This window comes from Euprymna scolopes, chromosome 4, assembly GCF_053919585.1.
Source record: "Euprymna scolopes isolate OS-2025 chromosome 4, ASM5391958v1, whole genome shotgun sequence".
Taxonomy (NCBI): domain Eukaryota; kingdom Metazoa; phylum Mollusca; class Cephalopoda; order Sepiida; family Sepiolidae; genus Euprymna; species Euprymna scolopes.
In genome coordinates, this window is record NC_136485.1 from 156,991,638 (window position 1) to 157,015,740 (window position 24,103).

The window sequence follows — 24,103 nt, forward strand, 5'->3', positions numbered from 1 at the left end:
AGCAAACACACGAACACAAACTGATGACTTTAAGGTAATCATGATAACCACTCTTTAACTCCCTTAATATCATTCCTTGCTACAAGGGGACGATACAACCTACTTCCACATCCGGTTTGTGCTTTCTTTTTCTCGCTGGTTCTCACAACATGCAGATGTGACGATTATACCCTCCAGTTTTGCAGCCATAAAACCGCCAATTCAAACTCTCAGCAAAGACTCTTAAGGCAAACACGCAAGTAATGTTACTTATGTATTTTTGCTATGAGCTGTACAACTTTCTACTTGAATCTATACTGTAAATAAATTTATTTTGGTTGTAATTATAATATCAGTATATTTTATGTATTCATTTCTTGCCTAAGAGGAGCATGCAACTATAATCATTTTGTTCCTCTACTTAACGGTAGAGGATGATTTTGCTAACTACAAGAAATGGTAATTTCGTCCTCTATAAGTCATACTATACTTTCGCACTTTTAAAAAAAATTATTGTTGTTATTCCACAAGACTTTTCAAGCTGCACCGGTTGTGCAGTAGATTGGGTCAATTTTGTAGTCTTATCTAGTTATATTAACTTTTGATCGTCTGTATTCCGGTTTATAAATGGTGAAGTGTTTTACACTGGAGCCAGAGTGCTTCTAAACTGGAAGAGAGGGCCTCAGAAGGAGAATCCTCATATTCAAAGAAGTAGTAGGAGGGAGACTACTCTCTAAATGTCTAGTCCACAATTCTATCTTTGTATACGGCATAATCACATTGACACACCGGTTTTTATTAGATCACTGAATTTAAGCAACTTTGAGGCTGGGTGACCAGTTTGGGAATTGCAGGCACTATATGTAGAAGGACGTCGACATCTCCCTGCAAGAGTTGCAAAAACCTAACATCATCATCTCCCTTAACAGGAATATACATGTAACCGAGGATCGCTTGTGAATTTCTTGCTCCCATAGAACTTCCTCTTTTGGAGGAAGCCGGTTAAACCTTCATAGGGTTAATGCTATTCCCATTTATAAACGCTGCTGCTAGGAACAGATGAGTAAAATTAATTCACATTCTGCTATCAACCAATCAGCAACCAGAATTGCTCCATAAAAATTAAACCTTTTTTTTAGCAACGTTGCAGTTGTTTCCTTCGTGTCAACATGGGAAGAATCTTTTGCTTTTATGGCTTCAAAATTAAAAAGTCTAAGACAGAACGAAAAAAATGTGGATGACGCATAGACTTAATTAAAATAAGTAAAATGGTATATTTATTGTCAATGTGTGCAGTCTTCCTGAGTTTTTTTTTGTTTGAATGCAGAAACTTCCTGTTTGCTCTCTTTCTTAGTTTGATTTTATTGTTATATATTGTTATATATCTGTGGAGGGTATATGAGATGTATATATTCTTGCGTGTATATGTATATTCTTGCGCATATGGTGTCTATATAATTGTGACATTGTCGTGACCGTCTGCCTCCTGTATGTGCACAGTTATGAGTGTGTGTGTGTCATCTACATATATAAAAGCGAAAATGTTAGTGTGTGTGTGTGTGTGTGTGTATGCACTTTTTGTGTATGTCTGCGAAAGGCTTTTTATCAGGGGGGAGGGCGCTCGGTCAGGTCACTCTTTCTTAAAACTTTTTATATACTGTCTAAATCATAATATATACGAGTTAAGAACGGGGGTCGCATCTATCTTTAATTTGCCCAACTTTTACGCGCTATTTTCAAGATTTTTTTCAATGGCTGCGTTTTGTTTCGCTTTTCAATATAAAAAAGAGAAACTGAATCGTGTCAGCAGTTACCCAGCAAAGTGATGGACGTTTGGTCAATGTCGGTTTTCACTGTCATATCAGACAATTGCTTTCATTACGGGAGAGCTGGTTTGGGGAAACAAAACCAAACAAAGTTGGGTAAACAAACTCAAAAGAACTATCCCCGCAGTAAAAGGATTTCACTTCATTAAACACGCACGTAAGAACTGCGGAATAGCGTGATGTTTGACCTCGATTTAAACTCATTCACTTTTTAATCGCTATATGTAACGTGTTACATTGCTTCTGTCACCGTAATGCATGTGTTCTGCGTCAGCCTATTGGCCTCAAGGCTCTGGATTCGAGCCTTCCTGTCACCAACATCCCCTGTTTTTTTTTTTTTTTTACGCCTACAAAAGATTTTTTTTTCCATTTTTAAAATCGCTGTTCTTTTTTGTTTTATTTATATTTAAACAGGGTTAAGTTTTCCTTTTTTTCTGCTTTACTCCACCTCCAAGCACACACACCTACAAACACCCGGGTAACGCCAGGTACCCTTGCTAGTCTGTATATATATATAAAAGGCAAAACCTTAACTTTTTTAAAGTGGAGAAAAGGTACAAAAATAAAAATTGTCTCAGTCGTGAAGGATTTCTCCTCCACTGACAGAGAACAAGAAATTGAAGTGCAGCATCTGAAGAACAGGTACTACACTTTGATCTTGTCCCGACTAACAGATTTACTTCTTTCAAACTAAAATAGAGAACTCATGCTTTTAAAGAATTGTAAAAGTAAAACGCAAAAATATATCATTCTTTGGCAATGTGCCTAAGATAAGATATATAAATATTATTTAGGACTTGTGTTGCATGGGGGAAGGAGTGTCTATTCAGATTGCGTATCTATGTTCACATTTACAGCACATCAGCCCTTTTGAATGTAATAAAAACGAAGCAGAGCGTACCTTTTATTTCTTCCTTTATTCTTTCGACCATGTTGACTCACCTGAAACAAAAGCTCATAATAACAAACGCAAGTTTCATACCTCTGGACAACTGGAACTTTATTGTTTGAAATGAGGATCGGTTATTCATATTATTTTGATTCATCTGACTACTGTTCTCATCTTGGGTGTCATTTTCACATTGTTTTGGTCGATGTAACTTCCGATCTTCTTCGGGTGTATCTTGTCAAACTTGGGAATGTTTCTGTCAAACTCAGGAATTTGGACAGAATTTCGAACTGAAAAATACAATTGCAAATTACTTAGAATCTCTATCAAGTCATGGCTGATGGAACAAGAGCATGCTACCCTTATAAAGTAAATAAAGTGTTCTGCTCAAAATTCCATCCAAATTCCTGAGTCTGACAGAAACATACACAAATTCAGCAAAATACACCTGGAGATGGTTGGCGGTTACATCGATTGAAATGTTATGAAAATGACACTCAAAGTGAGAACAGTAGTCTGAAGAATCTAAATAATATGTAGGTTTCTCATATTACGTTATTTTTTCATTACAGAACTTAGAAATAGACAATAACTTATTTGCGCTTATTTTTTTAATACTTGGTATATTAAGCGAACATTGTGAACATTATGAGACATTTCAAAATTTCACTAATGCTGGATTTTCTAATTCTCTTGTGCATCACAAAATCTCTCTTTATATTCATTCATATTAATGTCTCCTAAATTATTTGGGAAGAAATCGAGATGAGAATGGTAGGAATAAAGCTGCAATGACATTCGTACAATAATTTTGTATCACGCAGAAATATGAGGCTTCTGCTTTTTAGCAAATTACCAAAAGTGGAATTCAGATTTTTCTTTGGATTTCGAAAAAAACAATTTTTTTTTTAGCAAAGTCTGATTTCTGCTGAATCACTAGAGCTCATATGTTTTTGTCACTTGGCTAATTTATTTTCCGTCAGCTACCTCAGATCATCAGGTTCACAGTTGGCATTGTGTGCTATTTGCTGGATGTAGGTGGATCTAGGTCGTCCTTTGCTTGCGCGTCCGTGTCATAGAGTCCATAGCAATACATCATTCAGCAATTCATGTTTGCTCCTCAGACAGTGACCGGCAAATCATAGGTGTCTTTCTCAGATGGTATTAGATATGGCAGGTAGGTTGCCATAAAGTTGCTGCTTGGTGGGATGATTTTGCCAAGGTATATTTAATATTGTTCATAGCATACGGTTGTATGTGTCATCTAGTTTTCTTTCCAATCTTTTGATGAGTGTCCAGGTTGTAGTACTGTAAACAAGATCAGACTCTACCATTGCCCTGAAGAACTTTTCAGTTTGTTAGTTGAAGACAGGAAACTCTGGAGAGGAAAAGTCACATTGGTCCAGGCAAGGGGCCCTGTACTGATGATGATGATGATGAATTTATTTTCTCTTTCTGTTTCTTCCCCTCACTTTCTCTCCTTATCTTTCTTTTACTTTCTGTTTCTTCCCCTTTTTCTCTCCTTATCTTTCTTTTTCTTTCTGTTTCTTCCCCTCACTTTCTCTCCTTATCTTTCTCTTACTTTCTGTTTCTTCCCCTTTTTCTCTCCTTATCTTTCTTTTTCTTTCTGTTTCTTCTCCTCACTTTCTCTCCTTATCTTTCTTTTTCTTTCTGTTTCTTCTCCTCACTTTCTCTCCTTATCTTTCTTTTACTTTCTGTTTCTTCCCCTTTTTCTCTCCTTATCTTTCTTTTTCTTTCTGTTTCTTCTCCTCACTTTCTCTCCTTATCTTTCTTTTTCTTTCCCAGTTTTATCTCTCTTCCTCTTTCAGTGTTAGCTTGAATGTTGTTTTTGCTTCATACTTCAAAACGATTTACGACATAGGGAAGGAATGATACAAGACTTTGTTTCACTAACATATGCATCCTCCTCCCACCTGGCTTATGCAGATACTCCTCTTTCCAGCTTGAATAATTGATGGTAGTGGGAAGAGGGGAGGTGTGGCTCCCAGTTTGGGAAATTTATCTTGATTTTTAGCTTTGACTACCATATCCCTAATGATTTCTCTAATTTATTTATAGTTGTCTGTGTACTGATTTATAAGAAACTTTTGTACCACATAAACTTATTTTAGTCTTCAAAGGGCTTAGAACTTAAATTCATTATTATTAGCCAGCATACAAATCCAAGGTCTATTTAAAAACCTGCTCTTAACTTTGCTTCATCACACTACCAAATTTCTTACACAAGTGCTGAAACCTATTATCTGCATGATCTGTACTTTTAATAAAGCTTTTTTGTCAAACCTAATTTGAGATGTAGTGAAGAGAGGAATACACAAGAATTTTTTTTTTAATATATTGGGTGCATACTTTGGTCTTGTTGACTAATTAAAATGAAAGATTTTTATGCTTTCCGTAATCAGACTGATAAACTAGAAGCAGACAATTACTTTGAGATTTTGACAAATTTTCCACTTCCACGCGTGTCCCAAAAGAAGCTGACAGATTTTAATTTTGATTAACTTCCTCAATATTTAAGTTATGCTTACCAATTTTTATATGTAGGTAGGTGAGCCTCTCCGTGATTTTTTGAGATATAATGAAATATCATAACCTACTTATTTTAATTTTATTTACACAACTTAATCTAGGGTATATTTTTCACAAGGTCTAATTTTAGTTACGAAAAATGATGATCATCTTTTCACAGAATGCTTCATGAAGAGGACAAATTTCCATATAAAATTCAATTGGTGCAAAAACTTCAGCCAATGACAATGGACAATACCCTGCAGAGAGCACAAGAGTGTGAAATGAAAATGGTGGACATTTGAGTAACATCATTATTAATATAAATAAATATTTATTTTCTTTACAGTTGGAAGTTTTATGAATGCATAAACAAATGTATAGAGAGATATGTAATGATTGATTGATATAAAAATCCATTTCAAAATTTAATAATAGAGGACTACTTTCTATGGAGTGCATTTATTTGTTCATTCTTGCATGTTATAAGAAAATCTCAATTCTCCTTTGAATACGTTCGTTAGAAAAAAAAATCAGAAGAAAATCTCTGGGGCCAAGCCAACTATTACCAAAATATTGGCATTGAAAGCTTATTTGTAAAATAATTTGACAGTGAAGACAAATATGATTGCATATTCAATAGATTTTGTTTCTATATAGCATTTTTTTTTTCCATTATTTTGAGAGAAATGGTTGAGTCGGCAACTGTCATTTTGTCCCATATTTTTGGTCATTTATGAACAACATTACATAAAAGGGATGTTGCCATTCTTTTTTTTTTTTTTTTTTTTTTTTTTTTGCAATCATGTTTTCTATATGCATTTGACTGATTGATAGAAACTACAAATACAGTGATGCCTGAAAATCTTTTACAAATTCATCGTTTATAAGATTTAATCCCCAAAGTAAATAAAAAGGATTTGCAATACACACACACACAAAAAAATGTTCCTAAAATGCTTGGATGTGCATGTCACCTTGTAGATTCTGTCACGGCTAATGGAATTGGCTATACGAAGTTCAAATCTATTCAGATTTGTTATGATCATTCCCACACAAATACTCTTTGGAAATCTTTGAACCAGCAATTTATCTTTAACTATGGGTAAAATAGCACCTTGTGCTCAATTAGTCGTATGTGAAGAACAGTTTACAATAGGTATTGTGTTTCTGCACCAAATAACTTCTAAACAGACAAACCAAACAAGCCTAAAACACTTTCTTTCCTGTGTCATCTATAGTGTACAGCTTTCAAACATCTGTAATGTTGATAATCGAAATCTATATATCTATAAAAGTGAAATTGTGTGTGTACGTTTCCCTACAAGACTACTCAGTCAATTTTCAGTCTACGGACTCGAGATTTGACATAAGGAGTATTGAGATTTGAGAAAATCTTTTTAATCGGTTTTCGGCCAGAAATTTGGATGTCAAGAGGCCAAAGTTCAACAATTAAATCTTTGAAAACTCTACCAAAGTCCTCCACCAATTTTTTGGTCTAAACACTTGAAATTTTAGATGTAGGTTACTTGGACATGGATCAAACTTTTTAATTTGATTTGAGCCCCAAATAATAAATGTTAGGGGGTCCAAATTGAGGTCAAACTTAAAATAATATTGACATCTGCTGTCTCTACAAAATTACTTAGCCAATCTTTGGTCTAAGCATTTGAAATTTTACATAAAGTGCATTGAAATAGAGCAAACTTTTTAATCGGTTTTTGGCCGAAAATTTGGCTGCCAAGGGATCAAAGTTCAAAAGATTTGACATTTGCGGTCTCTAGCAAACTATTCAGCCAATTTTGGGTCTAAACATTTGAAATTTTACATAAAGGGTATTCAGACATGCAGCAAGCTTTCTAATCAGCTTTTGGGCTAAAATTTGGCTGCTAAGAGGTTAAAGTTGAAAGAATTGACCTTTATAGACTCTACGAAACTCCTCAACCAATTTTGGGTCTAAGCACTTGAAATTTTAGGTGTAGGTTACCTGGACATGAGTCAAACTTTTTAATATATATATACATATGTACATAAAGTTATGAACAGTACATAGGGCCCTAGCAAAGCCGGGCTGAACTGCTAGTAAATAAGAAAAATAGGATTTTTATATTAGTGTTTATATTTCATGTGGAAGATTTTAATTGGCTTTTAAACCTAAATGTGATTATATTATACTAGCAGGGGGGGTACCCGGCGTTGCCCTGGTGTTTTTAGGTGTGTGTATGGGGGGGGATAAGTAATAAGCCTGAAACTATGTTAAAAAAATCGGAAAAACCAAATCAAAAAAAAAAAAAAAAACAGCGAAACCCCCCCCACCCCCCGCTGTGTCTATAGGGGGGGAGTAAACTAAAGAATAAACGAAGTAAAAAAAAAAAAAAAAGAAACGTTGCCAGCGTGTCTAAAGATGTAAAAGAAAAAAAAATAGTTTTGGTCTTGAGGCTGGATTGAACCAGGAGGTGAAACTAACTCCAACCACTTAACTGTCTAGGCCAAGAGTAAGAGGAATTGATTATAGTGTTAAAATAAAGGTTATAAAGCGAGTGAAAGAGGTTTGATTGACAGATAGCCACTAAATGAGGTAATCGCGGGAGAGTTACGAGATGAAGTAGCAGTATTTTATTTTTTATTAAATTACGTATTTCGTTTCCTGTCTAGACATCTCTGTCTGTCTGTCTGTCTGTCTGTCTCTCTATCTCTCTCTCTCTCTGTTTGCGTTTGTGTAGATCTCTCGATCTCTCTCACTTCGTCTTCCTTACTCTAAAGACTGTTAGTAAAAAAGAAAATGGCGTCTGGCTGTTTTTTTTTGTTTTTTTTTGTAAAAACTTCGATCGTTAATATTTTTTTTAAGCGTATTTTTTTTTTTAGTTCACATTTTTGGCTTGTTATTTTTCGTTTCACTATCGTATCTAACTATTTTGAATGTGCTAATAACTTTGGTAACGTTGCCATAGCGTAGAAGTTCATAGTTTAGCTTGTGTAAGGGTTAAAATTTTTTCTACCGATAACATGTTTTTTTTTTAAATTCAGGCTGCCATTAGAGCTTGCTGACGTCAAGATCACGTGACATGACTCAGCGGGTTTTAAATACAGGTTGACCCAAAATAAATGACCCCGTGTATACTTTATGTAGAAGAGTTGGCGCCCGTATTTTTTGAGGCAGTTATAAATCGATTTAAAAATATGTAATGTTTAACATTAAAATGTCATTTCTTTTGGGACCCCCCCCCTGCAGAAAATCGATCAATTGACATACTTCTGATGGCCCTTTTGGGCTAATTTTTCGATATTTGTCGTCCGGAGGGTGGGGGCTTTAATATGATACCAAGTTTGTGAATTTTTGTTCCGTCGGTCAAAAGTTTTTAGTTTTTACACAAACATACATACATTTTCGCTTTTATATATATAGATTATTTCATGATTTTAATTTTAATTGGCTTTTAATAATAGTAATAGTAATAATAGTTTTATTTCATAATTTAAATTTTAATTGGCTTTTAAACCTAAATGTAATTGTATTATATTATTTCATACCATAAAAAATATATAAATGCTAGATTTTATTACCCATTGGATATTGCTCATTCAAATTTTGTTAGCATAGTTAACTGATAGCATATTTATGCATCTGAAATTATTTGAAATTTAGCAGAATACCTCTGTGATTCTATCTACGATGACTACCTACATTTTACTTGGTTTCTCTGTCAGTAGTTCTGTGCCCCAACCATTGTCAATGGGACTGGGGTGATTTCGTCAACATCTGACAAAGCTAAACTCTTTGTCAAGAACTTTTCAGCAAACTCAATCCTATGCAATAAGGGTCACTTAATTCTCAAATGTCCTCAAAATAATCTGAACAACATCCACATGTCTGTTCGTGAGGTTGCCACATTCATCAAAATCCTTGATGCTGACAAAGCAACTGATCCTGACAATATTCCAGTCATAGTACTCAAAAAGCTACAACTGGAACTAGCACCTATTCTTGGAAATCTGTTCAATTGATGCCTAAGGAGAAATGCTTCTTAACACCTTGAAAAACTTTTTAGTTTGCTCAGTATTTAAAAACACTCAAGTTTTGTCTTTAGTTTCAGTACAGATTAATTAGTCTTCTGTGTATCCTGGGTATGTTACTTGAATCTGTGTTAAATAGAGAACTTGTCAACCACCTCAGCAAAAGCAACCTACTCAGTGACATGCAATATGGCTTCCGTTCTGCAACGAGTAATATGGTTGCCATCCTGAAAGAGTTACAGCTGATGTACTGACTGTAATTTCCTATAGAATCAGTGAACTTATTAATAGATGATTCATCTTCAGAGCAATAAATCCCGACATATCAAAGGCATTTGACAGGGTTTGGAATAAAGGTCTACTTCACACGACCTCCAGCTATAGAATATCTGAAAATGCCTTTACAACCATTGAATCCTTCCTCTCCAACAGGTTTATGCAAGTTGTCATCGATGAACAGAAATTTGAAGCTCAAAATATCAGTGCTGGTGTGCCTCAAAGGAATCATCCTGGGTGCAACTTTTTTGCTTATCCTCACCAATGATCTCTCAAATCACATTCTACATTCATTTATCGACAATACCACCATCTATGGTAACACTTCAAAGGCCAGCAATGACCAAGATCTCTGATTTTGACCATATGGTGCAATTGGGCAAAAAGTGGTTGGTTAACTTCAATGCATCCAAAACCAAGCTACTTTCTTTACACCACCAATACTCTGACCCCCATATGACCACAATTAATATGAATGGCTCTTGTCTCCAAGAAGCCTCCTGCATCGATAAGCTTTTAGAACTGACTTTTACCCGTGATCTGAAATGGAAGATGTACATTAAATCTGTTGCCAAGGACACTAGAAAAATGATCACGTCCTTCTACAACTACAGAAGATATCTCATTCCTAGCATAATCGTCTACATATATAAGAGCGAAATACACCCTAAAATGGAGTACTGTTGCCACATCTGAGGTAGAGCTGTCCAGACCACCCTATCCTGCCTTGACAGAGTTTAAAACCGGTTTCGAAACTTGGTGGGTGATGCCCTTTTCTCTTCCCTTCAACCTCATTCTAACAGAAGGAACATTCAAGTCTCTTTTTGCCTTCCAGTTATTTTCACAGCAAGTGCTCATCAGAGATTTATTCAATAGTTCTCCCTCACCAAACTTTCACAAAAAGCACTCAAGCTATAATCACCACCAACAAGTTTCCCTCCTCTTTGTCAGTGCCAAAATCTAAATGCAAATTCTATAAACAAAGCTTCTTTCCAAGAACTTCCCACATGCGGAACTCTGTTCAACTGACCTGCTTCCCAGCTGACTACAACATTGTCGTCTTCAAGCTCTTGCTATCCTGCCCTCTTAAATAATCCAATTCTCCTTAATTCTGATCAAAAACTATCACTGAGCTATTATTGCACTGATCACATTACACTTGTTAATTCTTATCCTCGAGTGGCCTTCAGACCTTGGTAAGTGATGACTCATCTGTAAAATTAAAAGTAAAAAAATATATATTCTACTTTTAATTCTTTGTTAAATTGTTCTCTTTCTTTGCATTTGCTATGAACTTTTATCACTTAAATTACTAGGAAAACATTGATAACTTGCACGTCAAATGGTAAAATCAAGATATAATACCTAGAATTCTCATTGATTTTAATAAAAACCAGCAGAACCCGTGGAAATTCCATGGTAGTTGAAAATTTTTTAAACACATTATTAATAAAATTAATAAAAAAATAAAATAAATAACAACGAATTTAAAATAATTTTTTTAGTTAATTCTTTTTTAACCTTTTAAAGCTAAAAAGAATTGATTTTAAAATTTTTGATTTTTTTTCAATAAAAATTCAACATACAACACACGACTCATTAGGTTTTTTTTTCTGCATATTTTTTTAATATAAATTATAAAGAAACAGACGTAAATTCACTTACACATTTTTTTTTAATTTTAAAAAGAATTTATAATAATAATAAAAAAAAAAACTTACAACCTCCTCTCAACATGACATTTTTAATTATAAAATAAAATAACCAATTTGAAACCGTAAACAGACAGCCATGTTGTTTTTTGTTTTTAAATTTTTTGGAGAGGAAATGGTTTTAATGATTTTTAACTGATAAAGAGCAACTATAAAGGGAGGTAATTCGTTTCTCATTATAGATAGATCAAATTTAATGTAAATCTAAAATATTTTACTTTTACATGCACCAAAAAAGTTTAAATTTAAGGGATATTTATTTAAATTATTAAAATTTCACAAAAATTGGAAATATCTTAATTTTCTAGAAGGGTTTCCACTATTGCTTTGTGCCCCATTGCATAAAATAAATTAAATATAGTCCACATTACTAACCTTTACACCTAGCAGTTGTGTTCCCAAATTCATAATGCTCGGTTTATTTGTTCAGGAGTGACCCCTGTAGATATAAATATAAAAATAGATACATACCTAACTTTATATAAATAGAGATGAGCTATTCAAGATGGTTTAATGCATTGGACCCTAATTTACTTAATTATGAAACAGGCTATTTCTTCATTATTTCAATATGAACTTTTCATTCTAATCTTTTCTTGGTTCTGAGTTAATTTTGATTATTGGCAACTTTGTATCATAAAATAAAAAAAGACCAAGATACTTTGCTGCTTTGCTTAATTCATTGTCTAAAGTTGTTTATTCAGAAAGGTTTTACTCTCGGAGAGCAGTGTAAAGTTCTTTGCACAAAAGAGACGTATGTAAAATTCTCCATTGTTTAGAAAGCATTGTCTTTAAAATGTTTTAGTATTATTGTTTTCAAAATAATACTCTTGTGTAAACATAGCATCTTTTGTTCCAATGTAAACAAACATAAGAAAAATCTACGCCGACATTCACAATCCCAAACACTTTTATTTAGAATCTTTGTGCCAATAAAGAAATACTGAACAAAAATCCAATTCTTCGTGTTTCGGAATATGTTACTATCTTCTTCACTCTTGGTATCATTACTATATTAAACTATTTGAAGAAAGACAATAACCTCTGTTATTTTGATTATTATACAAAGTGTCCCAATAAAATGCATACACTCTTTAAATGACCATAAAACTAACATTCATTATAAGAAATAAGTTTCATATATTTCATTCATATATAAATACTGTGAACAAATATAGAAACCAACTAATTATCGAAAGTGTTCAAATTATTGGCCATTGTGGTCCATGACCAGCTGACAACAGTCACTTATTGGATCAAAAACGTTGCTAATGGGTTCAATTGGTATGTTGACATCTTCTTTCAATGGTTACTTTCAACTCATTCATTGTAGCTTGTTTTGTAGTGTGAACCCTGTGTTTAACATGCCCCCCCCACCCTTCTAGTGAGTGTGGACAGTACTTGATACTTCCTTTTTGTCCTAACTATCTGTTTTGCAGGTGACTATCAAGATGTGCTCTTACGTCATAATGATAGTGGGAAGTGCTCCATTCTGGTGGAAGTGTCATTCTTTATTCCTAAACTAGCAAAACCCATGGTCCACGGCAGTTGAAAATTTTTAAAACACATTATAAATAAAATGAATAAAAAAAATAAAATGAAACAAAAGACGACAAATTTAAAACAATTTTAAGTAATTTTTTTTTTAAACTAAAAAGAATTAATTTAAAAAATTTTGATTTTTTTACAATGAAAATTCAACGCATGACACATTGTTTTTTTTTTTTCTGAATATGTTTTAATATAAATTATAAAGGAACAGATGTAAATTCACTTGCACATTTTTTTAATTTTTAAAAAGAATTTATAATAAAAAAACTTACAGTCTCCTCTCAACATGACCTTTTTTTAATTATAAAATAAAATAGTCAATTTGAAACCGTAAACAGACAGCCATGTTTTTTATATAATTTTTGGAGAGGAAATGGTTTCTTTCAATGATTACTTTCAACTCATTCATTGTAACTCGTTTTGTGGTGTGAACCCTGTGCTTAACATGCCTCTCCCCCCTCCCCCCCTCCCCAAAGAGAAACCGGACATATTATTTCTAAGTGAAACTGGAATAGGACTGACCACTAGACGAGTTCATAATTAACGGATACTCAAATTTAACAGTTAAATCTGACCCCCAAGATCGCCATGGGCATGGAATATGTGCCTACATTAAGGATGGCTTCCCGTGTGGCAGGGATATCTCTAGAGAAGATCCTAATTTACCCTATATGTGCTTCAGGGTTGCACTTGCTAACACCACTGCATTTATATTTGCCCTCTATAGGCCCCACAACAGCGGAGTTACTATCTTTAAGAGCATATCTGAGAAAATTGACCACATACTGTCTTCACATCCCTCGGCTAACATCCACATATGTGGTGATTTCAACGTCCATAACGTGGAATGGCTGACCCATTCAAATAAGACAGATGATGAGGGAAGGTTTTGTCATGATTTTGCCATTGCTTATGACCTCACTCAGATTGTTCGCGAACCCACCCGTGTCCCCGATACACCCGGTCAATATGCAAGCCTCTTAGACCTTTTTCTATCAACTTCCCCTGAGCTATGTTCATGTTCCGTTCATTCTCCTCTAGGATCCTCCGACCACTCCGTTGTATCAGTTAAGATAAAAACGAAATGTAAGAAGCCCCCAGACGTACCCCTCCACCGTACTGTATACCGATACTCTATGGCTGACTGGGATAGCTTCCGTACATTCATATCTGATTTACCTCTGCACTCCATGTTTAAAAAGGATGTGTCCTCTATAGTATCAGATCTGACGGAATGGTTAATTGTAGGCATAGACCAATTCATACCATCCAAAAAATTTCAACAAAAACCTAACAGCCAGCCATGGTTCTCCCCAGAATGTGCTGCTGCTATCGCGCACAGAAATTACTTTTTCCATAGCTACCAACGTAATAGATGCACTGAAACTAAAGCTGCTTTCAGGTCTGCCAGCAACCACTGTAAAAGAGTAATAAAAAATGCAAGAGAGCTATATGCCCAGTCTGTTAAATCCAAGGTAGCTGATCAGCGGCTTGGATCCCACCAGTTTTGGCAAATAACAAATAGGATCCTGAATAGAAGTGTGCGTTCTATACCAACCATTATCAATGGACCAGAGGTCATCTCGTCAGCGTCAGACAAGGCCAAACTATTTGCAAAGAACTTTGCAGCTAATTCTACCCTATGCGACGAAGGCCATCAACTCCCCATATTTCCTCCTATAACACAGAACAAGCTGGGTAGCATACAAATATCCGTGCATGAGGTCGCCAAGCTAATAAAGAACCTAGATTCCAGTAAAGCAACTGGCCCTGATGGCATCCCAATTATAGTGTTAAAAAAGCTTCAAACAGAACTTGCTCCCATACTTACGAAACTATTTAAGCGCTGCCTTAAGGAGAAGTGCTTTCCGACTCCCTGGAAGACCTCTTCAGTTTGCCCTGTATTTAAGAATTCAGGTGATAAGTCATCTCCCTCTCAATACAGACCTATAAGTCTCCTGTGTGTTATGAGTAAGTTACTGGAATCCATATTAAATAGAGAAATAGTCAACCACCTCAGCAGGAATAACCTTCTTAGTGACACACAATATGGTTTCCGCTCTGCAAGATCTACCGCAGATGTGCTGACAGTTATATCCCACAGGATAAGTTAATCTCTTGACAAAGGCTTTCTTTCTAGGGCAGTTGCTCTTGACATATCAAAGGCCTTTGACAAGGTATGGCATAAGGGTCTACTTCACAAGATTTCCAGCTACGGTATAACGGGAAATGTTTTCTCAATCATTAAATCATTTCTCTCCGATAGGCTCATAAGAGTAGTGGTCGATGGACAAAAATCGGAGGCCTGCAATATAAATGCTGGAGTTCCCCAGGGGTCCATCCTGGGCCCAACTCTCTTCCTGATCTACATCAATGACCTCCCTAAACACATACTTAAATCATTCGTTGACATCTATGCTGATGACACAACCATCTACGGCAACACATCAAAAGCTGTAAATGACAAAGTTCTCTCTGATTCTCTCTCCTCTGATCTCGAGCGTGTGGTTCAGTGGGGGAAGATGTGGCTGGTTACCTTTAATGCATCCAAAACCAAACTCCTATCCTTACATCATCAACGCTCTGATCCCCATCTGGCATCAATTGTGATGGATGGCTCTCGTCTGGGTGAGGCTCCGTGTTTTGACAAGCTTCTGGGTTTGACCTTTACTCCTGATCTGAAATGGAACACGTACATCAAGTCTGTTGCCAAGGTCGCTGGAAAGATGGTGGGATCCTTCTACCGCTCCAGAAGATATCTCACTACTGATGCAATTCTCTATCTATATAAAAGCCAAGTACGTCCAAGGATGGAATACTGTTGCAATATCTGGGCAGGAGCTGCTAAAAACAGCCTATCCTGCCTTGACAGAGTACAAAATAGACTTCGTGGCTTAGTGGGGGATGCTCTTTTCTCTACCCTGCAACCTCTCTCCCACAGAAGAGACGTTGCGAGCCTGTCCTTGTTTTATCGTTATTTCCATGGCAGATGCTCGTCTGAACTCCAATCTCTGGTCCCCCCTCGCCAATCTTTCACGAGAAACACCCGTCTAGCTGAATCCACTGTGAAAAATTTCCCCCACTCTATATCTGTGCCTAAATCAAAACGCGGATTCCATGAACAAAGCTTCTTTCTTAGAACTGCACGCCTGTGGAACTCTGTTCCGTCTGCCTGCTTCCCTCCGGACTACAATTTGGATGTCTTCAAGTCCAATGTTAACTAATTCCTAATGAACCGCCCCCTTAAGCAAATCTCCTCACTAACTTAATGTACTTGCAATAACCCTTATCCCTGAGTGGCTTCCGGGCCTTGATAAGTGGTGATCACATGTGTAAAAAAAAAAAAAAAAAAAAAAAAAAATTCCATGGAGGAGGGGGAGGGTCAAATCCAGTGAACGTGGATAGTACTCGATATTTCCTCTTTGTCCTAACTATCTGTTTTGCAGATAACTATCTGAGGGAAGTGCCATTTTTTATTTCTAAACATCTCTTGGGAACGTGGCATAGTGTATTCATGTAGCAAGTTGAGATAATTTACCAGCATTTCAGCCCGGCGTTGCCCGGGAGTTTGAAGGTGTATGTTGAGTAAAAAAAAAAAAAAAAGCGGTCAATTTTTTTAACTTTGACACCTTTAACATTTATTCTTTGGTGCTCAAATCAAGTTATTAAGTTGGATCCATGTCCAAGGAACCTATATCTAAAATTTCAAGTGTTTAGACCCAAAACTGGCGGAGGAGTTTGGTAGAGTTCTCAAAGGTCAAATCGTTGAACTTTGACCCTTTAACAGCCAAATTTCTGGCCGAAAATGGATTACAAATATTTTCCCAAATCTCAGTAGCCTGTATATCAAATTTCGAGTCTGTAGACTAAAAATTGACATAGTTATTGCATAGGGAAATGTACACAGACACACACACAGACATGTTCACTTTTATTTATATATAGACTGGGACACCCTGTATATGACAACTGGTGTAAGCTAAAACCTTATTCTGATGCATATTGACACTCTTAAGTAAAACCATGTGAATATCTTAATATTCAATGTGATGTATTCTTCTTTTTAGGTCAATAATAATTAAGCTTAGTGAGTTTGCTGAAGTGCAATTTTTTTTAACACAGATATCTCCAGCATTCATAAGTCTACTTGTAGCCTTGCATTTGTTTGAGCAAATGTGCATGTCGATTTTGCAAATCACATTAACCTCAATAACTTAAACTTGATTTGGACATTTTAAATAATCAATTTAGACATCAAACACAAGTTGAGTCTAATTTTTAGATAGTTTCAACATGTTTTATTCAAATTATTGGATTTATAAAAACTGCTGTTTGAAGTAATTATCAGAAGCAAAAATTAACTTTTTGCTTCAATTACAGTTTTCTAAAATTATGGAAAATTGTTCAACATGTATAATAGAATAAAAGCCAACAGTTGCATCTTAATATGGTGACACTTCTGAATTTTGTTGCTTTTTTTTCTTAAAATACAGAGCATAATTTCAAATTAAAAAGTTATGAAGTGGAATAACTACATAGAAAATCCTGCAACGAAGGTAAGCTCCATCTACCAGGCTAGAAAATTTTTCATACCTGCCAGTATCCTATATCTTTAAAAATCTACTATATACCCATGCATGTAGTATTTAAGTATGTGAAAAATAAATAGCTCTGGAGGCTGAAGGTTCAATCCTCTGACTTTTTTTTTTAATTATAAAATAAAATAGCCAATTTGAAACCGTAAACAGACAGCCATGTTTTTTTATATAATTTTTGGAGGAAATGGTTTCTTTTAATGATTACTTTCAACTCATTCATTGTAACCTGTTTGGTGGTGTGAACCCTGTGCTTAACCCCCTCCCCGGCCCCCCCCAAGAGAAAATTCCATGGAGGAGGGGGAGGGTAATACTCATAATACAATTGAGAATTACTTAAGTAGGTACATGCAAAATGAATAGCCGATGCTGAAAATGTATAAACATTTTGACCCCCCCCCCTTTGCTTCAAAAATCACCAAAAATCAGAAAATTAACTAATTTTAATGAAATTTTCAGTATTTATCAAATAATGATGCCAGAATATAATGAACTCAGTATTTTAATTTGAATCTAAGTGGGAATGTATTATTTTGTTTAAACAAAAGACACCTTTACTAAAGTTGTGGTTTTCAATAGTAAAAAAAAAAATAAAATAAAAATAATGAATGAATTTATTTTTGCTTTTTTATGAAAATAAAGCACCGTAAACTGTAACAATAGAAAAGAAAGATTAATGTTTTTCAAGAACATTACTAAAAAAGCCCCCTTAAGTTCATATCAATGAATTTGATATAACTCGTAGAAAATTTAATTTCTCAAACTACCGATATTATCATTCATTATTTACTATTTTCACACAAAAAAATTATAATTGCAAAAAATATTTCTACATGTTCTTTTTGGATTACATGTTTCACATAATTTTTATATGTAAAATTCTAATATTTTCCTTGCTTGAATGAATGTGAAACTTTCAGCATAACATAATTTTTATATAATCTTGAAAAATAAATTGTTTTTTGACCTATCAAAAAACTCTCAGGAATACAGAAAAATAATTAAATTAACAAATGGTAAAAATTATACAAACATTCACACTAGAAATGTATGGATGCACGGCTGGGAAAAAAACAAGAAAACCAGTACGCCTTACCTTCGTCCAACTACCTGACGCAATTTTCAGACAGCCTTTTAACTTTCTGACATTTTGGGCTTCTATTTACATTAGACTTGAAGACAACCATATTGTAGTCAGCTGGAAAGTAGGAAAACGGAAGACAATTCCACAGGCGTGCAGTTCTAAGAAAGAAGCTTTGTTCATGGAATCTACGTTTAGGTTTAGGAACAGATAACAAGTGGGGGGAATTATTGATAGTGTTTTCAGCTAGACGAGCGTTTCTTGTGAAAGTTTGGCAAGGGGAGACCATAGACTGAAGCTCAGCTGAACACTTTCCATGAAAATAACGATACATCAGAGACAAACTCGCAACATCTCTTCTGTGAGATAGAGGTTGCAGGGAAGAGAAAAAGATATCTCCTATAAGGCTACAAAGTCTATTTTGAACTTTGTCAAGGCAGGAAAAGTCCTTTCTAGCAGCTTCTGCCCAGATGTGGCAGCAGTATTCCATCCTTGGACGTACCTGGCTCTTATATAGAGAATTGCATCAGCAGTGAGATATCGACTGGATCGATAGAAGGATCCCACCATTTTTCCAGCGGCCTTGGCAACAGATTTGATGTACGTGTTCTATTTAAGATCAGGAGTAAAGGTCAAGCCCAGAAGCTTGTCAAAACTTGAGGTCTCCTCAAGACGAGAGCCATTCCTTTCAACTGATGCCAGATGTGGATCAGAATGTTGATGATTTAAAGAGAGAAGCTTGGTTTTAGATGGATTAAAAGTAACCAGTCACTCCTTTCCCCATTGTACCACATGCTCAAGATCAGAGAAGAGAGAATCGGAGAGAACTTTGTCATTTACTGACTTAGATGTGCTACCATAGATGGTAATGTCATCAGCATAAATGTCTACAAATGATGTAAGGATGTGATTTGGAAGATCATTAATGTAGATCAGGAAGAGAGTTGGGCCCAGGATGGACCCCTGGGGGACTTCAGCATTAATACTGTGAGCTTCTGATTTATGCCCATCAACTACTACTCTTATGACCCTGTCAGAAAGAAATGATTTAATAATTGAGAAGACATTTTCAGCTATACCATAGCAGGAGATCTTGTGAAGTAAACCTTCATGCCATACCCTATCAAAGGCCTTAGATATGTCAAGAGCAATTGCCCTAGAAAGGTTGCCTCCGTGGAGAGATTCACTAATCCTATGAGATATAACTATAAGCATATCTGCTGTATATCTAGCAGAACAGAAACCATATTGAGTGTAACTAAAAAGGTTATTTTTGTTGAGATGTTTGATTACTTCTGTATTTAACACATATTCCAGCAACTTATTGATGACGCACAGGATACTTATTGGCCTGTGCTGAGAGGGGGATGAACGATCACCTGAATTCTTAAATACAGGGCATACTGATGAGATTTTCCAGGGTGATGGGAAGCAATTCTCCTTAAGACAACGTATTAACAGTTTTGTAAGTAGGGGCGTTAGTTCTGGTTGAAGTTTTTTGAGTATTATAATTGGAATACTGTCAGGGCCGGTTGCTTTACTGGAATCAAGATTTTTGATTAGCTTGGCAACATCACGTACATATATATGTATATCACATTGCATGTTTTCTGATATAGGAGGAAATATTGGGGTTGGTGGCCTTGGTCGCAAACGGTAGAATTAGCTGCAAAGTTCTTGGCAAAGAGTTTGGCTTTGTCTGATGCTGACGAGATTACCTCAGGTCCATTGATGATAGTTGGGATAGAGCACACGCTTTTGTTCAGGATTCTGTTTGCTATTTGCCAAAACTGGTGCTCAGCTACTTTGGACTTAACAGACTGAACATACAACTCTCTTGCATTCTTTATTACATTCTTACAGTGGTTGCTGGCAGTCCTGAAAGCGGCTTTAGTTTCCATACATCTATTACATTGGAAGCAGTGGAAAAGTGATTTCTGTGCGCAATGGCAGCAGCACATTCTGGAGAGAACCATGGCTGGCTGTTAGGTTTTTGCTGGAACTTTTTCGAGGGTATGAAACGGTCAATTAACCATTCCGTCATGTCTGATACTATAGAAGACATCCTTTTTAAACATGGAACGCAGAGGAGGATCTGATATAAATCCCAGTCAGCCATAGTGTATCGATATACTATACGATGGAGAGGTTCGTCTGGGGACTTATTATATTTCATTTTTATCTTAATTGATACAACAGAGTGGTCAGAAGATCCAAGAGGAGACTGGACAGAAACTGAACATAGTTCAGGGCAAGTTGTGAGAAAAAGGTCTAGTAGACTCGCATACTGGCCGTCATTGTCAGGTGCATGGGTGGGTTCATGAACAATCTGAGTGAGGTCATAAGTTTCTTTCATTTCATCAAAAGTCTCTTGTGGTGTGCGTCCTTTCAAATACAAAAACCGGATCACTGCTCGACATTCAACAAGCTCTATTTCACACCTGACTCAGTTCAAACACCTGTAAAACAGAAACCACAATTAGTTCAGAGCTGTAATTTGCCACATAACACGTAGAGACATAAATCATTGCACATGCAAAATTTCAGCTAGATCAACAACTGGAAGTGGGTCAGGGGCATTACTTATTGCACGCCCCTCGTATAATAAAAAGCACATGCTTTATTCAGGAATTGTTTTTCTCCCGAATTACTAAAAAGTCTAATTTCATCTCTTCAAAGTTTTATTTCTTCAATCAGTGGTAAGAATGCAGTGATGGGGTTTAATTGCCGATTTATGTTAGGATAACTCGAATGAAAATATATTTGACAAGATCACATTTTTTCATAACATGTTTAACTGTAAAGAAGATGTGATTTTTGTTTAATAAATTGTTGATAAATCGCAATCATCAAAATTGTGTTTAAACATTTTTTGATTTATATCTTATAAAGTGAGTTATATTACACCGTTTAACAAAATAAGTACCATTTCATTTTTTTTTTTACAAGAAACGTAATGAAAATATATTCATTAAATATCAAATCATGTTTTTGTATAAAAACAAAACCTTTTAAGGGGCATACATTTACAGTAACTGAATTGTTTTTTCTATTTTCTCAAAAAAAAAGCAAACATGATACAGACTATTTCTGAATTGTTCTCCATAGTAAGAATACCAATCAAAATGGGAAGAGTAGTCCAAGCAGTTCAAATAATAGATTAAACATGTTTTTAATTAAATTCTTTGAGTTGCTTGTAAACATTTTTGAACTGAATAAGTTCATTAAAAAATATAATGCATGTAGTTATTATCATGAAAGCATTTTTTATCTTCCCTACAGAAAAAAACATAGTAATGAACACGGCAGTTTAACGTTTTTATTCTCACCCGCCAAATATATTTACACCCCTCTCTCTCTCTCTCAAAGTTCCAAACTCGCTTCGAAACCTAGTAGATTATTGCCTTTTCTCTTCCCTGCAATCTCTTTACCACAAAAGAGATATTGCGAGCCTCTCTCTACTCTGTCATTATTCTTATGGCAAGTGCTTATCTGAGCTTCAATATATGGTCGTCTCCTTGTTAAAATTTTGACAAAAAACGCTTGTCTGGCGACAACAATCATCAACAGTTACCTCTACTCTCTATTTGTGCCTAAATCTAAACGTAAATTCTATGAACAGAGCTTCTTTCCTAGAACTGCCTGCCCGCGGAACTCTGTTCTGCTGGCCTGCTTTCCAGCTGCCTGCAATATGGTCATCTTCAAATCCAATGTAAACAAATTCTTGTTGACCTCCCCCCTCCTAAATAATCAATTTCTACTCCATTTCCACCATTAACTATTGTTGTCTCAGTGACTACTGTACACTTATTTCCCCTTATCCTCAAGTGGCTTTTGGGTTTTGATAAATAGTGATTCCCTTGAAAAGAATAAAAAAAGGAATATGCTTAAAAGATAACTTCTTTGAGCTTGTATTTGAAACAATTTGTACGATATTATCAGGAATATATACTTGTAAAATATTTTTAATAAAAAAATCGTACAAGAGTGCAATTAGTGGAATTAATAGCATAAAGTCGACTTCAGGCAGACAAGTGTTAAATCTAGATGGGTACAGAGACTAAAATATATACAGGTTCGATGGATGGACTGTAGTTGTATAGAATATTTCTTTTTTTTCATGAGCTTGAAATAAATGTATCACTCTTCTGTTCGTTAATGAAGCAGCAGCATTGTCTAACTACCTATGTCACCACACGTGTAAACATTTACAAAGTTTCAGCCGATTCATCTTGTTGCCTAAATCTGCATTCAGTGACAGTAAGAGAAACTCTGTATATTTTGATCATATGCAAGTTTCACACAAGTATATCCATGTAAGACAACTCCAAATGAGAAATGATGTGTGATTAATGTGTGCAATCTTTTGGAAATCAGATCCACGCCTGATGTATTCCCTGTAGGATTTGTATGCTAAGCTGATACATGAGGCCTCCCTCTCAGTTGCGATTCCATTACGGCCACCGCATAGCTTTCTAGCAAGACAATAATCTGTCTCCATGAGAAATTATCTCTCTGCAGCCAAGTTAAACTTGAGCTCCAATTTTAAGGCATGCCCAATTATGTTAAGCCTGGTCTGTCTTTAAAATGATATTATTCACTATTTATTCCTGTATGCTACTTTGCTTAGTTATGTTTTCTTTCTTTTTCTGACAGAAAAGTTTTATTTATAATCCTGCAATAATAATAATGATAATAACAATAATAACAATAATAATAGTAATAATAATAATAACAATAATAATTCTGATTTCGTTTACTAACGTCTCTCTGGAAAGGGATGGGATTCATTTCCAGAGGATTTCCCTTAATCCCGGCTTCAAACCAGGAGCTTCAAAAATCAAGGGTTTTCCTAAGGATGTTGGTGGTACCTATAATTGCAGAAGTCTGAAGGCCGCCTAAAACATCGGGGATTTGTAGTTTTTTTTCAATTGTCCTTCCAGACGACTTGATACTACTCCTAATAATAATAATAATAATAATAATAATAATAATAATAATACTGATGATAATAATACTAATACTACTACTAATAATAATAATACTGATGATAATAATAATAATAATACTGATGATGATAATAATAATAATAATGATAATAATACTGATAATAATAATAATAATACTGATAATAATAATAATAATAATAATGATAATACTGATGATAATAATGATAATAATAATAATACTGATGATAATAATGATAATAATACTGATGCTAATAATGATAATACTGATGATAATAATAATAATACTGATGATAATAATGATAATAATAATACTAATAATACTGATAATAATAATGATAATAACACTGATGATAATGATAATAATAATACTAATAGTACTGATGATAATAATGATAATAATACTGATGATAATAATGATAATAATAATACTAATAATACTGATGATAATAATGATAATAATAATAATAATAATACTGATGATAATAATGATAATAATAATACTAATAATACTGATAATAATAATAATAATAATACTGATGATAATAATGATAATAATAATACTAATAATACTGATGATAATAATGATAATAATACTGATGATAATAATACTAATAATACTGATGATAATAATAATAATAATAATACTGATGATAATAATGATAATAATACTGATGATAATAA

General features: G+C 34.7%; 1 protein-coding gene across 4 annotated transcripts in view; it reads left to right on the plus strand.

Annotated features, from left to right (window-relative positions):
• LOC145269813 (diphthine methyl ester synthase-like) overlaps window positions 1-24,103 on the plus strand; it is a 902,043-nt gene that overhangs the window by 453,883 nt on the left and 424,057 nt on the right. The window lies entirely within an intron of this gene.